Source organism: Dermacentor andersoni, chromosome 2 (genome assembly GCF_023375885.2).
Source record: "Dermacentor andersoni chromosome 2, qqDerAnde1_hic_scaffold, whole genome shotgun sequence".
NCBI lineage: Eukaryota > Metazoa > Arthropoda > Arachnida > Ixodida > Ixodidae > Dermacentor > Dermacentor andersoni.
In genome coordinates, this window is record NC_092815.1 from 131,078,032 (window position 1) to 131,095,531 (window position 17,500).

Sequence of the window (17,500 nt, forward strand, 5' to 3'; positions counted from 1 at the left end):
TCAGCCGCACGATTTTGCAGCTCCCCGACTGAAAGTCTGAAAACTTCTAAACCAATCAGCGGCGCAGCAACAGCACGTCGGAGCGCGCGGCCTGCGAGCAGATGTGAACAGCATCAATCGCGCGACGTTTCGCTGTGGCGGCGGGCGGGCGGGTGGGCGGGCAGGTTGCAGTTAGCGGGGGGCGTGCCGGTGTGAACATCGGCTGCCGTGAGGTGACCAGCACACTGGTCGGTCGCGCGGCCGTCATGGATAACGGGCGTGAATGCGTCCGACGTGTGGCTTCGGTGATTCGTCGACCTGCGGTATATATGCTGCTTCGGCCCCAACTATACGCTGCAAGCCTTCTGCTTTTTTGTTTCAGTTTCTCTGGACACTTGTACGGGTGTCACACAGCGCACGTTCGATCACGATCGGACCCGATTCGGATCGACGTTACCGACCACGATTGGCTCCTTTGCGCAAGCTACTAGAGGGAGCCAATCGCGGTCGAGAATTTCAATTCGGATCGGGCCAGACCGCGATTGGAAGTGGCCGTGTGATACCGGTATTACCGCCACTAGCTTTGAACTACAGTCATACCATATCATAGGAAGCCAACAAACATTGACACCAAGGACAACATAGGGGAAGTTACTTGTGCTTAATAAGTGAAATAAAGAAACGATAAACTAATGCAAATTAAAGTGGATAGAAAAACAACTTGCCGCAGGTGGGAGCCGAACCCACAACCTTCGCATGTTGTGCGTTCGGTTCCCACCTGCGGCAAGTTGTTTTTTCATCCACATTAATTTGCATTAGTTTATCGTTTCTTTATTTCATTTATTAAGCACAAGTAATTTCCCCTGTGTTGTCCTTGGTGTCAATGTTTGTTGGCTTCTTATGATATGACTAATAAAAATCGGGCCCCTCGGTTAACCCCCTTTCTTCTCGTTTTTATTACATTGATGCCTTCAGGTAGCATGTGTGGGTTTATTGACCTGTTGCCTTCACCCAAAAAGATCACGTTCTCGTGACGCCTGCGGCAAAAAGGACGTTCCACGTCCGCCGTCAAGGTCTGTGAGTGGTGGCGCTGGCTAACACTCCCAGTGTTCTACTAGGGAACATAAATACCCAAGAAAGTGAATGGGGAAACGGCGCCGCTGTAGCTCAATTGGTAGAGCATCGCACGTGAAATGCGAAGGTTGTGGGTTCGGTTCCCACCTGCGGCAAGTTGTTTTTTCATCCACTTTAATTTGCATTAGTTTATCGTTTCTTTATTTCATTTATTAAGCACAAGTAATTTCTCCTATGTTGTCCTTGGTGTCAATGTTTGTTGGCTTCTTGTGGTATGACTAATAAAAATCGGGCCCCTCGGTTAACCCCCTTTCTTCTCGTTTAAGTCGTACCATATAGAGAGACAAATGGTCGTATCCTTTGTAGCCGTGGTTGTGGAGTGGTTTCGCGCGCTTATACTTCCACCACCGTATTGCTTGACACATCGCGACGGTAACGGCGCGGCTGCAGCAAGAATGCTTCTCAGCCCGATGGTTGTCACTTCGCGTGCTGCGCATTACTGCGAATCTTCCCACTCGTACTAGTCACGGTCCTTTCATGGCGATTTTGTCGTCCTCGCTGTATATACGGCTCCATTTGCTACCGGCTGCCGATAGAACGCCGTGTCGCACCCGCGTGGGCGATAGAGAGGACACACGCGTGGGCACTGCCCCGAATCGCGCCACGAGCCCGGCAACGGTATCGGCGCGATTGCTCTTGTGTGCGCGCACGGTTGCTGCCGGAAGTTCATTCGGGTTGCAGCTGCTGCTGCCGCCTGTCTCCGCAGTTGAAGCCCAGGGCGCAAGGCGGGAGCACATGTCGCACGTTTCGGCCTTTCCTATCGCCCGAAGCCTGCGTCTAAAGGTGCTTCTCCTCACTCGCCGCTGATTCGGCGGCACCAGACGCTGATCACGTGGCACGTAGCAAAGAAGGCGAGAAAGGAGAATCGTCGTGTCGTCTGCGTCAATCTGCCACTTGCTCGTCTGCTGCTGCCTTTCGTTCCGTTCTGTTGAGGCGTGGTTGGAAAAAGAAAGGAAAGGGAACGAAAGAAAAAGCGCCGCTAACGCTGTGAATGATGGGCGCCAACACAGCATCTGCTTTCTTCGTATCCCTCATCGCGCTCAGTCAGCGCCGTGCGTGCGCGCGGCCGCAACCTTCCACCGCCGCCGTGCAGGTACGTGTAAGAGACGAGGTCGCCCGACCATTTTTTTTTTTTAGCCGTTACACCTTGCGCTTGAGTTCGTCACGAGAACATCCTGACATTCTGTTGTCGTTGTTTCTCTTTGCTGCGTTGTTGCCGGCAGAAGTGGCGGGATACAGGTCGTGTCTACGAAGAGCCTGCTGCTGTTTATCTGACGTGCGCAGGTAAGGCGCTATAACTGACATGGCCCTTGTATCTATTGTGCGATGTGAAGCCAACGTGCGTTTGAGCCAATAGCGAGCCGTCACTGCAAGTTTCGTTAAGAAAGTTCCGCCTTTTCTTTTTGCGTCCGCTATGCTGACACTCTGCATCTTTCGTTCTAGCGTTTGAAGTGGCCCCATTTTCGTTTCCTTTTTTTTGCCGGCGCCTCTTGCGGGAGAGCGCTACGAATTTAATTTCCTTTGTTCTTGCGGTTGCTGTTTTATGTACGAATATTGGTGTCGACGTTTGGCGCGCTTCTTGTCGAGTCAAGCTGCGGTTGCGCGTGCCCCTATACCGCGCTAATATCTCTGTTGAGCCATTCTAGCAAGCTATGTTTTTTGCGGCGATTCTCACTAGCGCCGTGTTAAATGAATAAGAGCCAGGGTCGGTTTCACATTTGAAGTTCTAACAGTCACTAATCTTTCTGAAACGTTTTTGTTTATCTTCCATGTCTCACGCTGCAGTGTCGCTTGCCAGTTCTTTTTAAAGCGTGAGCAACGCTTCCTTTTTTCTCTATTTCTTTTTTCGTGTTTTTACTAAGTGTATTGCACTCAAAGCAGTTGACGTGTTCTCTTGCTTTGCCTGTAGCCCGTCTCCTCACATCTGCGGGCTACCACATCCTCGGACACGTCTCATAGAAGACGTGTACAGCTTCTGACATTTTAACCTGACACTTTAACTTTATCCCCACTCACATACTTTGTAGGCAGCCTTTAGCGACGACGTGAAAAAAAAAAAAAAAAACAAACACTGATGCCACCAGCACGACGGGAAACAGATGTATACTATACTCTACCATCTGGCACACTAACCTTACTGCGAGGCGAGCGCTTGTTGTTAGCCTTGTTTTGTATCCATATCGTTTTAAGGACTCGTTTAAGCGTTTTGATAATTGTCGTTCACTGTTGTGCGTCATCAGTACTAACCCAAGTGCTCCTAATGTGTATACATCTGTCGGCAAGTGCGGTCGTTTTTAAACGTTTTGCAGCACTGATTATTTGGGCTGCAGAAGCTTTACTATACGTGACCGTTTCGGTCACACGAGAAAAGTTGTCTCCGAGGCCTTTAGATCCCCTGAGATAAGAGGTCACACTTTTTTTTTCTCCCTTGGTGGTGTTTATCCCCGGGGTCAAATAAATGCTTCGCGTGGGTCAGCCATTTCTTTTATTACGGCCTCCTCCATACAAAAATGTGCCCCCTTCGTCCGTAACGAACCCTTCTTACGGCCCTGCTGCGCTTATACCTTATCATCGGTCCCTCAAACCCCGCGAGCTGATAATGTACAGTACCGCACATTCTTAGCTCGCTGAAATACTGATCAAAGACAGCGGTATAGTTATTGTCCGCGGGCCGTGCAGCAGTCGCTCGGTGGAGTTGCAGCGGAGAGAGACGGTGATTTTCCTGCCAGCGTAATCGGCCGCCGGCGTGTTTGTCATATATAGTCGCGACGGCTTTGGACGAAGATCGTTTAATACCCGATAAGAGGGGACACCCACATATGTCGTGCCAATGCTCAGTGCCTTCTGAGTTTCCTTCACCTCTCATTGCGCCCTTTATCTGTCCGGCCGGATGGGAAATGGGAATTTCACTAAGCCGCGGGTCTGTTTGTGTACGCTCTCTCTCTGTCATGTGCGCAAACACGCAGGCACGCTGTACGTAATGCGTATATAGTGCGCACCTTAGCTCGTTATTTTTGGGCCGTGTGTGTATCTTGGAGAGACGAAAAACACGGCGTGGTACCGTGGCCCCGTGAACAACCCGACAGGCCACTCGACTTGGGCCGCGGCTTACGCAGTTCGCACCGCTGCCGGACCAGCCGAGCCTCTGCCGGCACTTTTTCGCGCCACATTCATCAGCTTTTAGGCGCCGGTAACGCCAGCAAGGGTGAGCGCGTATATATATATCTCCCTGTCCTGGAAGCTGCTGCTTCTCCCGTCTTACGTTACGCGATGCTGCTGATGCTGCTGCACTGACGGCGGTGTTGCCACCGTTGCCGGCGGCGTCTATAACGGTGACACCCGACACCTCTGCCGGTGGAGGAGGTGCTGACGTCTCGGAGCTTCCTCCTCCGGTCGACGCCGCCTGCTCAAGCCCGTGGTCAGTTCTGTGCACCGAAGTGGACTGTATACGGCGGCGAGCTCGTGCCTTTCGCCGTCGGTGCTTGCGTCTTGTCGTCAGTTTTGTTCATCGCGCCTATTCGCGAGCTGTGTTGCAACGCACGCTGCATGATGGAGACCCCGAGTGGTTAGCCCGTTAACGACGGCATCCGTCTGCAGCTTCTTGACGATTTTGCTGGCGTTGCGGTTTTTTTTCTTTTTTTGCGGGATATTGGGCCTCTGCAATCGAGCCGAGCGACGGATAGGGAACGCTGAAAAGACCCAGCGCAAATATTTGTCGCGCGCAAGTTAAGGTGTAAGGCGACGATTGTAAGTTTTTTAGGCGCAAGGGCGGCCATTCCTCGCCTCCGTCTCGCTGGGCCAAAAGGCATCGTAGTGATTAGGTGCGGCTTGCGATAGATCCCCGCTTTACACCCTTGCGACTGCAGGTGCGCAGCTTCCATATATGAGACCGGACCATCCAAATCGCTCGGGGACTCTGCGGTTTCGGAGGTCTGCGCGCGGTATACGCTGTACCATGCACGAGGCACTAAGTTTCCTATGCAGTGCTCTTGAGACTCAAGTTACGCATACGCTTGTGGTCATTACGTGCTTGTCGGTATTCCGACAGTTGGTGGCTAACTTACTGGTGTGTTCGGCACCCGCGCACGAAGTCGCGCGTCTACTCGTGCTCTGTAAAACAAGCATCGCTTTAGAACGCGTCAGTGGGGCATGCCGTTGGAGCTTCTCACACGGCTGCACGTAACTGGTCCTGGATGCCGGGTACAGCTCGTAGTGTGCCTGTCGCACGCGGCCACCTCGCTTATCTGGTAGGGAGCAAGTCGTGCGTCCCCGCGACTCCCTCGGGCCCGATTGATTTACGGTTCGGCTGGCTGCCTTCGCCCCCTCCCCCCCTTCTTGTTTTTTCGCATCCCCCCTGTGGGTCCCCCGGCTGGCGGCGTGGCTTCCGCTGGAGGTCAGTTTGCAGCACCTTTATTACGGGCACTTAATCGTTACTCGTCGTTCTCACCAACCAACCTTGTCCCCTCTCTCGGCCGCCTTGCCGTAGCAGTATACAGTGTTATGTACTAGTACGTTGGCCTGACCGGACCGTAATTAAGTGGTGCTCTCTGCATAGGATCGACACGCGCACGTTTGCAAAATGAGGGCTTCATTTTGTCACTAGCGCCTCCTCATATTTTTCCCGCACGTTTCACGTTCCGAAGATCGTGTTTTGTGCGGCGGATCTATATTTACTTCCCTCGGGGAGTAGGCACTGTCCAGGTGTGATAATAAATCGCGCCGGTGTTGAAAAGGTACTCGCTGACACCCGTCTTTTTTGTCTTTCCGCTCTCTTGCTAGTGCCCCTGACTGCTGACGTACGCAGCAGAAGGCTGAGGAATGAGCGAGTAGTGCGGGCCCACTCATCACGGGCCTGCTGTAGCGACGGAAGGCTTGTTTGAGAAAAAAGCAATGGGTGAAAGAAAAAAAGAACAGTAGTTCTAGCCAACTGGAGCTATCAAATCGAAATTTATACCGTGCCCACACGTTTAATTTAAAACGTAGGGGACGGTATAAGCTCAGTCGGTCGCCGACGTGGCTTCAAAGGCGACAGCGAAGGTCACGTCAGTGCACAGCTCGGCATTCTCGGGCCGCTCGCAGGGTAATCTCGTGAGAAATTGATGGACGTCTCGCGGCGGCAGTGGCGGCCTGCGTTCGACCATCTGGCTTTTGCTGCTCGGCCTGTGCGTGCGTTGGTGAAGATGTCTGCCGTTCTTCCTTCGTTTCATCGTAGTACGTCGTTTTTCTCGCTGTCCGAGACCAGCCTTCCCCTGTTGTTTTATAGCCCTTTGCGCCGATGGGCAACGCCTTTTCTTTTTTTTCCTTTCTTTCTTTCTTTCTTTCTTTCATTCTTTTGTCTCCATTCGCCATTGGCTCTTATTTTAGCTCATGATTTCCTGGCTTGGAAACGCTAAGTAGCAATATCTTTCGCGTTGTCCTTTTCTGAAGGCGCTGCTGGCATCTTGATTGGCGCATCGTTTTCTTCTGCTTTCTTTCTTTCTTTCATTGTTTCGATTCTGCCCCGTTTTCTTCTCAGTCTTTTCTTTTTCTTGCTTCTGTTCCCTATGCTCTTCGCGCGGCACGAGCTTCTGCCACGAGTGATGTATTAGTGTCTGTAGCTCGTGTAGTTGTTACACAGTGGCGAAATCTCGTACGGGTGTTTTCCACTCTTGAAATGCCGTCACTGTGGGTACACCTATGCTTATTAGTGTCTACAAGGAAAGGCTGCTGCAAGAGAATGGTGTGGAATGGGTGTGGGCCGAGGAAAGGTGTGACAACTGTTTATTGAGTATTGAGGAAAGGAACGGTGCGCGTTGTTGGAAATAAGCATTTGTACTAGCTACTTGTTTCTACCTCGTTCGGTGTCATCTCCTGCTTATTAATATTATCAGTACAATATGAAGCAGCTAGCCCTGCAAGGAGTAATCTTAAATGCCTGTATAGACTTCCCATCGCATCCACTACCGAGATGGCTTTGTTCGTGTTTATTCTTGTTTTATTATTTCTTTAACTGCGGAGTGCGAAGTTTTGTCACGCACGAAGTTGTTTTTCTTTTTTCTTTCTTTCCTTCTTTTTTTTTTTAAGGTTGGCTGCACCAGCATCGTTTGAGGCCTTTAGAAGTTTGTTTTGTCGTAGCAGTATACATAGTCGTATGGCCTGAAGGCCTGTCCTATACATAACTTGTTCGACCGAAACATGTCAGGAAGTTGATTTTTGCATGTTCACGCGGCACAACTAAGACAAAGAAAAGGGCGTTAGCCAGGACATGCGAGATGGAGACCACTATACCAATGGCAAAGAATCGAACAAGAACGAAAACCGTAATTTAAAGCAACAGTATTCGTCCAAAAATAGATTATTCTGAGACGAAACAAGATCGCTAACTTTCTAGAGAAAAAGCGTGCCTTTCTTCATTCCGGTTATATTACGTTGCGTTTCTCAGCGAGGCCAGCTTTTAACACCTCGCAAAAACGATCGTTTGCCTTCTCGTGGAGATCTAGACCGCTTCTCTCTCTCTCTCCTCGTTTAATTCATTTCCTTGCCCATAAAACAAACCTTTACTCACTTCCTTATAAACGGACACTTCCCCGATAACGTCTTCATTTCGCGCTCGTGCCCTCTTGTTCCTCCGTCTCGCCAGTCGATATCCGCGGCCGCTCCTTTTTCCCCTGGAATAGGCCCGAATAACACCGAGGGCCGCGCGTATCCCATTTGCGCGGCGATGGCCGCAGTCCGCTTCTCGGGAGTTGTTCCCTCCGTATACACACACACCACCGCTGCCTATACGCGCGTGGCTTCTTTGCTATCGCGAACGCGGTCCTCCTCCTCCTCCTCCTCCTCCTCCTACTGCTGCTGCTGTCTCGTGTAACGGAACGAATTGAGCAGCCCTCGGGGTACCGTCGGTGTGTTTTCCGCGCTCCTTTTATTTCCTTTCTTTCCTTTCCTTTTTCCTCCGTCCGCCTGTGGTATTCCTTATTTGCTGGCACTTGCACTCCCTACTGCAGCATCCTTTTTTTTTTCTTTCTTCCCGACCGCTGGCCTCTTACTTTTTGGGTTCTTTCTTTCGGTTGAGGTTGCCTTGGTAAGTGGGTGGAGGGGAGGGGGATAGCCTGCTGGCTACATATTACGCTATATTGTACGACGCGTTGCCGAAGCTTCGTCACTTACGACACGCGGTGCCGACCGTTCGATTCGATCCATTCTTCAAATGGCCTCGAAATCCAAGGGTGTGATCGGCGGACAACAACCGTCGTTCTGGTAGAACGAGAAAGCTAGGAGAAGAAAAAGAAAGAAAGAAAGATGGCCCCGACACGCGCGCGGTGCTTTCGACGACGGTGGCTGTATGCTTTTTTTTTGTTATTATTTATCCCCCCCCCCCCCTCCTCATTTTGAGAAATGCGCACGCTAGCTTCTCGTTCCGCTTGTGTTCTGTATACGAACGTTCTGTTGTGTTGGTCTCCCGTTCAGTTATTTTTCTTTGTTCTGTTTTCTTATGGCCTGGTTTGTTTTATCGGATCATCGAAATTCATGGACGGGTGGACGTGTGAGCGCTCGCGCTGTTGTTTAACGGCATTCGTCATTTCGCGTGCCGTATTTTCCGCGGCAAGATCTCGACGACGCTTGTCTTCGCCGCCGCTTTTTCACCTTCTCGGCGGAGCTTGCTTCTTTTCTGGCGCGTCGGCCCTTTCCCCCCCCTTTTTTTTTTCTGTGTAAGAATAGGAGCGGTCAATAACCTCCTCCTTATTCCCCCACCTCCCCCTCCCTTATTTTTGCTCTTGTACCGCGTGTTACACGACCACGTACGTTTCTTCAGCGTGGTGTCGTTTTTCTTGGTCTAGTGGCAATTGTCCTGGCTTACACTTCCGCGGTAATGGTCGGTCGTTTCCTTCGACGAACAGCTCTGACGTTGGCACTTGTGTCGTTGACGCGCCGACTAAGACAAACGGTGGTCGTTACTCGGCGAGCTATCCTTTATAACGCGCATTCTTTTCAGCCCAAGTCGCCGCGTAGGACCAACGTAGAACGTCACTTTCGAGCGTTGTAATTTATCATTGGCGTTTTGTGAGCGCTTGTACCAAGGGATACCGCGAAAATTGGCCCGATCGAGTTGCTTGGCTGGATTGAGAAAGAAAAGGCCGAGATACGCCGCAAGTCGGACACACGGAAGAAACTTGATGTAAATGCGGCAAGGCTTTACGACTCGTTGCCGTCGAATAAAACGGTATTCGCTTCACTGCCTTCTTTTCAGCCCGTTGCTTAAGAGGAAGCTTTAGCTCGGGTGCTCCTTTCTAAATACGTGTAAAAGGAGAATCGGTTTTTCTCGGCAACCAATGAACCAAATTTTACGAGGTTTGTTGCATTTAAAAGAAAACTTAAAATCTGGTGACTGTTGGCTCCGAATATTGGATTTATGTCGTCGACTTCTTATTAAAAGTTAGCAAACATCGAAATTTTCCAGAAAACGAAACTATCAAGTTTGTCAACTTTACAACTCTGTAACTCAGCAATGAAAAATTATATAAAGATTCTATGACTTACATGTAATAGTACATCCAAAGCGGACAAAAGTGATATGGCACACATGAATCCATATAAATTTAGTAATATATAAGTGCGTATCTTACAGAACCCTTGTGCACAACGTAACCAATTCACGTAGGATATGAATTAACATATCGAATTTGTCTGCTTTGAAGGAGCTGATGGATGCCATTGACAAAACCGCGATATCTGTTCTTGGTGCAGAGCTATTAATTTGTAAACTTCATGCTTCTATTTTTTTCGAACATTCGAATTTTTGAACATTCCTTTTACAAAATTCAGGCCCTAAAACAAAATTCCGCTCCCAACAGTTACTACAATTTAACTTTATCTCGTAAATGCAAGAAACTTCATTAAAATCGATTGAGGAGTTATCTCAGAAAAGCGTTTCTACGTATTACATGTACTTGAATAGGCCGCGTCGGAGTTGGGCCCGAGCTAAAGCTTCCTCTTAAAGCCTCAGGAGGAGCTGCTGCAATCAGCGAGGACGATCCCCGTGTAAAACTGCGTCCTTCGGAAAAAAAAAATCTCCTTCAAGCGAAACGTTTTGCGGTCGAAGCTGGATGTGCGTTACTACGGATGAAATCATTGATCGTGGCTTCTCTGTGGGAGCAGTGGTTCGCCTTGCTCATCTGGTTCTCGCTCCCTCGGGACACGTTGCACTTGCTACAAATGGTGATCTAGCGACGTCACAAGCATTTCGTAGATTCGCCTCTCTCCTCCTCTCCTCACACGTGCCCTGCACCGTACTATATTTTGCGTTCGGATTCGTGAAAAGAAGAATCGAGGTGATTTTCAAAGATAACGAGTGCATTGAGGCTGCTTTAGGATGGCGCCAGTGGTGGGTGTCGGCTTCGAAGTCGCAAGCCCTAGGCATAGTAACTGTCTTCGTGGCCTCCTCCATACATGGCTGATGAACCTTGGGGACCTTCTCTTTTTTTCTCCCAACCCTCGTCGCGCACGTACACCTCGCGCTGTGCCAGTGGGAGCCAATATAGTAGCTCGTGCTCTGTTCTCTTTTATCGTTCTCCGGGGCCCATAAAAGCCGAGCTATTCATCGATGTCCGCGGCAGACGTGGCCGGCGCGACGCTTTTCTCCGCCTTGGCGGCTGCTTTTGTTCCCCGCCAAGAAGCGCGGGTGCTGCGAGAGCGTGCGTGCGTGTGTGCGTGTGTTCGTGCGCACGCGCGCAGAAGCTGTGGCCGTTTGATTAGCCATGCAAGTGCTTGCGCTAAGGAACGCTTGCGAAGCGGGCCCGTTAACGCTGTAAATGTAAGGCAGGGTGAAGGAGGGTAGGATGGACGGGGCGAGTACGGGAGAGAGGGAAGAGATGAAGCCTGCTGCCTTTTCTAGCAGAAATGGGAAAGGGAAGGCTGGGGAAGTGGTGAGGGAGAACGGGTGTGGGGTTGTGTGTGAGCCGCTGGGCCCGGTTCATCTTCTTCGTGTTCATACGCACCTCCGCCCTTTCTCCGGGGACTAGTTATCCCCTGCTAGCTTATACAGGGCACCCGCGCGCTCCGGACGAAGAAAGCACCGCTCTGTGTGGTAGTAAGCCCCCCGCGCACGAATGAGTTATCGCTCGGATGCAGCGGCGTTTCCTCTATTAGCGCGCGCTTCCTTTCTTATTCTCTCTCTCTCTCCCCTCACCCGTCTCTCCTGCTGCTCCTCAAACTCCGGTGTCGTCGCGCTGGGGAACCGGTAAGGGGCAAAGAATTTAACGGGCGAAAGAGCGCGCCTTATGAAAACGTGTTCGTTGTTGCTTGTGCGAGCTTCTATGCTCTCATGACCCCCCCCCCCTCGTCTCTCTCTCTCTCTAGTTTGTCTTTTAACTGCTTGCAGTCTTAGTGCACTGTAAAGCTGAGGCCACGTCGAAGCAATACCACTGTTCTGTCCTCGACGGCGGCTTATTGAGTTTGCTCTTCCGGCTAGGGAGATGCTGACGGCTCGCTTTGCGAGCCCTTGATGATATTGCTGATAGCGCGAAAACGCGGACGTTTGTTTTACGTGAGTCGGTGCTCGAACCCTGCCCAGCGCCACCTTGTATCCGGACGGATAGGATGGGCGATTGCTTCAGGCAGCCGTCCTGTTCGATGGGTGCCCCCGTATCTTGCAGTTGTTCTTACTTTCGTTTCCTTTGCTATTCTTCCTTTTCCTTCGTAATTTCCTTTTTTGTTCCTTCGCAGCGTGTGGCACAGAACGCACAAACGCGAGTAGGCGTCCCTTACATTTTCGCAACAATTACTGCCCCAATCTCCCGTATTTCGCTGGCGGTGGTTGTAGTTAGTTGACCCGTATTTAAAGAATCACTGCCTTCTTTTTTACCGTAAGCGCAGTCGACAAACTGCATTCACAGTGATGGCTGAGCAACGGCCTCGTTTGCAGTAATCGTCGGCATAACCTTGTGCGATGGTGTTTGTCCAGACCGCTTAATATTAGCGCATGTTTACGGTGCATGATACACGGATGCCGCTACTCACCTATATACTCGATTCATCTTCTTACCTGCATACGCTTATAATCAAATTTCAAGCCCAGGCTTTACCTGCACCGTGTTTTTGCGCTGATAATCGTTGTTGATATTATAGGCCGTTTTGTTTAACTCAAATGTGTAGTTGAGCACGAGGCCGCGGATTCGGTGCTCGGCTGCGGTGGAAACGCTCGTGCACCGTTATTTAGGTGCACGTTAAGCAATCTCGGCCAATAGCCTCAGCCGTGGTTGGTCACTGGCTATGTTGTTGGGCTGCTGAGCACGAGGGCGCGGGATCGAATCCCGGCCACGGTGGCCGCATTTCGATGGAGTTGAAATGCGAAAACACCCGTGTACTTAAATTTAGGTGCACGTTGAAGAACCCCAGGTGGTCGAAATTTCCGGAGCCCTCCACTACGGCGTGGCTGATAATCAGAAAGTGGTTTTGGCACGTAAAACACCATAATTTAAGCCTCAGGTCAATTCGCTCGCTCCTGCTGCCGCGCTTTCTCACTCCAGCGTTTTGACAGCGAGCGTGCACGGTCGTCGAGTGATATGTGTTCATGTTTGCTTGTGCGCCCGTGACGCCGTGCTTGTTGATTTAGTTATAGTAAGCGAATGTTTACAAGCTTATAAGCCCTATAAAACTACCATCTTCGTATAGTTATCTACCAATTTGCTATAGGCCAAGATATAGTCCGACGTTCTCGGCGCGCCAGGCCGCGGCAGGCGAAGTCGGATACGCTGCGCTAGCGACGCCAGGGGTGCAAGAAATTTGCTTCCTCTACAGTTCGGCGTGCGCGCGCAGCGCGAGGCTGGCGCCATCTCTGCGTCCGGGAGCGCAACTTCACGGCTCGCGCATAAAACGAAAACTTTTGCGGCATGGCGTTAACTTGTCATGGAAGCCAGAACATCGCACTCATATTGCTAGTACGTCGGCAACGTCAAAAACGGAAGCGGACCATGTACATACGAAAGCTATTCGACAAGCGCCCTCAACTCGGCGACTACCACCAGCTAGTACAGGAGCTGCGAAATGCAGCTTACCTGTGGCGAGACCACACTGCTTTCCCACGCGTTGCTCTTCCGCTCTGTGTCGCGGTAGTCCATGCGTTTCATCACATCGTATACACATGGATGGTTGCGAATCGCTTCAAGCAGGCGTCCTCACTCGCGCTGTCATCAGACACGGATGTTGAAAAAACCACAGCCGCACTGTCAGTACGCGCAGCGCAGGCCGCCATTCTGCCTTCTGCTCGCTGCCGCTACAGCGCGCAGTGCATTCTGGTCTAGCGTCAGCCGCGTGAAATAGAACACGCTCTATCTCCGTGCCGGCGGCGTTGAGTTCGCCAAGCGCACCTGGGCACGCCGGCTACGCCGTGACGCCGAACTGTAGAGTGCGCGTTTTTCACCGACGTCGCTTAACCGCGTCGCGCGTGGCCGCGCGCGCGCGTTACGCCGGAGTATATCTTGCCTTTATCGCAGTCCATGCTTCGTGCTGCCTCTCGCTTCAGCGCGAACTAAGCGGCAAGAACGCGGCGCAGACGAAGCTATCGGCCCTCGCTGCGCATAGACTCTGTCCCTGTCGCAGATCGCTTTCAAGATAGGGCCGCGCGGCAGCGCCATACTCAGCTGCCACCATGGTGGAACGCCCTCCCCCCCTACCCTTCACCGGGTGCTTTACGTGCGACGGAAGTCGGCGTGTTTCCTCCCCACTTTCCTCCCTTGCGCTCGTGAGATTGAGTCGCCATGGCTGGCGTAGCAAAGAGTGAGAAAGCACGTCAGAAAATGATCGGATTGACGTCAAATTTCACAGGGAGGTTCCTGTAAACAAAGTAAATTGACGGCGTTGAAAACAAGAATTGGGAAAGTTACGCCTGGATGGAAAGTGAACCGCGCCTCCGGAGGGCGAGACGAGCTCGCATCCACGACGCTCCGACTGCTCCACATTTCTGGCTGACTAAAGGTGTGCCATGTGCGTGCGTCATTGAGCACGTCATGGTGCAGCCAATGGGGAGGAGGTGGCCCCACGTCATGAGTGTGTAACCGCTTTCATTTTAACGCGACAGCGTTAAGGAGCTCGTGTCGCAAAAAGCTGGTGTCGTCGGCGTCAGCGGCGTTAGATGTGAGCGATAAATCCCAGAAGGCACTTCATAAATAAAAAAAACATCTTGGAAGATGGGCTAGTGGGAATCGAACCAGGGTCTCCGGAGTGTGACACGGAGACGCTACCACTCAGCCACGAGTTCGTTCCTTCAAAACGGGACAAAATCTTCTGTAGTGAATGCGGTGTTGCCTTAGAAACGTGCCGTAGAAAGTTATACTGCGGTGTATATCGGTAATTATGACCATGTAACTTACAGAAGTCGCAGTTTCACGAGTAGCGAAGTACGTTTCCGCTAAATTTCTTCTGCGCTCTGCGCACACGCAGAGCCATCTTTCGGCAAACACAGAAGACCCCCTCCTCGCAATGTACGGCGCTGCCCCGACACGTGGCGCGCCACTCGTCCCATGACCGCGTCCGCCGTCATGGCGCGTCGGGGCCCGGCCACGGAGTGGGGCCCGGCTATCTGTGCCGATCGCGACGTTTGGCTGGCGTCGCGTGTTTGAGTAGGCGGTGCGAACGGGGTGCGATAACGCTATCGCGTTCCACTCTTGAAGGCGAAGCTTAAGCGTCCTCCAATTTTTGTTCCGAGGTTTGCAAACGCTATAATGCCTTCGGATTCCCACACGTAAGCCGTCTCAAGCTTCTCTGCCGAAGTGTTTTTTTTTCTTCTTTCTTTCTTTAGTTCTCTGTATACCCCTCGATACATTTTTATTCCGAGGCTGACTTCATTTCGCGTGCGTGCGTGCATCCCTAATTTCTTTAATGCCTCTGTCACACGAGCACGCAAAAACTCTTTTACGTAAGCGGTCTTTTGTCAAGTTGAAAGTCTCTTTATTTGACGAGGTGTTGCGGGGCAGACACACGGCACCGACAATCACTTTTTGGTGTTTCCTTCTGGACACTCTTGACGGAAAGCGTGACGTGACGTTAGCGTTCGAAACAAAATCGGCCAAATAAACTGACCTATCTCGAAATGTCAAGTGAACACTTATTTTATTACACGGTTCTCAAATAAATTTAAGAACAGCAGATTAAGAGACGTTAATGTAACGATTTATTGTAGTAGTTTAGAGGGCGTTCGACCTACTCACGAGGGTGCGGAAGAAAATGAGCGTTTCTGGATTTACTACACCTTCTGCGAGACACAAAATTGTTTCTTTTTTTACGATTAGCCTATAGGAGACAGAAAAATACGCATTTGCTTAGTTATTTAATATATGATAATTGCTGGCGCCCGCTGGTTTCGAGGCTACTCCTTTAATTCGGCCGTGAAAGAGATCGACGAACTCCGCTTTGAGAAAAGACCGCTTCTGAAAAAGAGATCGCTCCCTGTCGTGTGTGTGCGAGCAAAAATCTTTTTTTCGGGAAAAGTCTTTTTTGCACAAAGGAACTTTCGAGTGCCCATGTGACAGGGGTATTATAGACCGCGTTCGAAAAAGCTCCCGTGAGGGCCCAACCGGATACGCTTGCGAAACAGCCTCGTTTCGAACATCTAAGCTGTATACATCTGGTCAGAGACAGCGCAGGCGACGCCGCAGCATGTGTGTATATAGTATACTGTAAAGCATGCTTGCCCGGCGGGCGTTCGCCTTTGCGCACTTAATTCCCAAGCTGGACACCACCTCCGCGCGGCCTAGTCGAAACTTCGCGCTGCCTGTTCATCGACGCGGCCTTGTGTGTGTGTGTGTGTCTACTTTAGGCCGGCATGCAGGCCCAAAATTGTGGCCGGTGCTCGCGGCGCATTCAAAGAGCCCGCGGTAATTAGTGTGTACTCTGGCGCAGCGCGCCCGCTCGTCTCGATCCGTGCCACTGGTCAGGGGAAAGGGTATATGCGAAGTACGTGCGATCCCTCATGGAAGATGCCCGAGGGCCTTACACAGCCACCCGCTGTTTCGGAGTCGGCTTCCGCGTAATTACGGCGAATATATACTGCAACGTGCGTGCGTGCGTGCGCCTGTATAAACCCGACTGCGCATGCGCTCTTCCTCAGCAGTGACTCGCGAGAGCTTATAAGCGGGTACACACACGCGGCACACTTTGGGCGTAATTTTCCCGCGCGCCAGCAGTGACTACCGGCCTTCTCTTCGTCGGCGCATCTTAACGCGGCAGTTTGCCTGCCCATCCCACGCATCTCGCCAAATCATGTTCAGTGCGGTGAAAGCTATGGGTTTGCGTTAGTTGGAAAAGAGGACCCGCATAAGAAGGGGCTTCTTCGCAGTCGGCCCTTGGTCACCCACCACGCGACGCCCACCGAACGGTATAGCTTAACGGAAAGATTAGAAGCGCGCAGTGAGTGCATCGACTCTCGGTATCTAGTACCGTCTCGGTAACACGCAGCCGGCTCTCCGATTGGCTGACGTGGGCCCTATGTAGCGTTCGCTGCACTGTATGTGCGGCGTTGTTGAGTCGTTGTTGAGTGTTAGTTGCGGGAGTGTACGCGCTATACCGTTCCCGCAGCCGTTTCTTTATTTTTGTTTATCTGTCAGCGGTCCTCGCGTGATCGCGGTGTCATTCTCCGGCCGTAATCGGGTGTTTTGGGCTTTCGGAAATGGGTGCCCAATTACGTCTGTACAGGCCCGAGGTGTCGTTTACTATATAGCGACGTCGAGCGGGTTCAAAAACCCGCTACGATATATATATATATATATAATATATATAATCTTGATGAAGTGCATCATCGAGGTGTGGTTTGCGAGCGACCGATCGGGGTAGTCCAGCGACATTTCTGGGTGGCGGCTGCCGGGAGATGCCCAAATTCAGGTGGTGGATGTCGGTGTCAGAAGTTGAGACCGGAAAAGCCTGTCTCGAAAGGCTGTATGACCGTGTTGGTTCGCCGTCTGATTCGCATCCGCAGATTAGCGCGTTTTCGTGAGGCCGGGCTGTGCGGCGACTTGTCGTCATTGCGCCAGCGTTCTGTATTCACTGAAATATGGCTGTGAATGTTCTTGGTTGACGTCGAAAAAAAGAAAGCACCGAAGGATGTACGTCGAATTGATTGTTTTGTAACATTCAGTTTTACCCGAAAATATCGATCAGGCAAAATACACGAGAAAATTACGTCAGAGGTTCAAGGCGGCCGCATTTCGATGGGGGCGAAATGCTAAAACACCCGTGTACTTAGATTTAGGTGCACGTTAAAGATCCCCAGGTGGTCGAAATTTCCGGAGTCCTCCACTACGGCGTGCCTCATGATCAGAAAGTGGTTTTGGCACGTAAAACCCCATAATTTAATTTTTTTTACGTCAGAGGTTTAGCTCAGAAAGGGTTTATAGTATTAGGGTTATTAATAGTAATT

The 17,500-nt window shown here is 51.2% G+C and overlaps 1 protein-coding gene and 1 non-coding gene across 5 annotated transcripts in view; both read left to right on the forward strand.

The window, feature by feature from the left end:
* Pgant5 (polypeptide N-acetylgalactosaminyltransferase 5) overlaps positions 1 to 17,500 on the forward strand; it is a 390,813-nt gene that overhangs the window by 213,483 nt on the left and 159,830 nt on the right. Inside the window, exon 1 of one of the 4 annotated variants that reach the window (XM_055076250.2) lies at positions 2,356 to 2,397. The exons of the other annotated variants lie outside the window; for them this stretch is intronic. The gene's annotated coding sequence lies outside the window, so the exon portion shown is untranslated. Of the gene's footprint in view, positions 1 to 2,355; positions 2,398 to 17,500 lie in introns of those variants that run through there. 4 annotated transcript variants of the gene reach the window in all.
* Positions 1,136 to 1,208, forward strand: TRNAS-UGA (transfer RNA serine (anticodon UGA)). Its single transcript has one exon. It is a non-coding gene; the product is annotated as a tRNA-Ser (tRNA).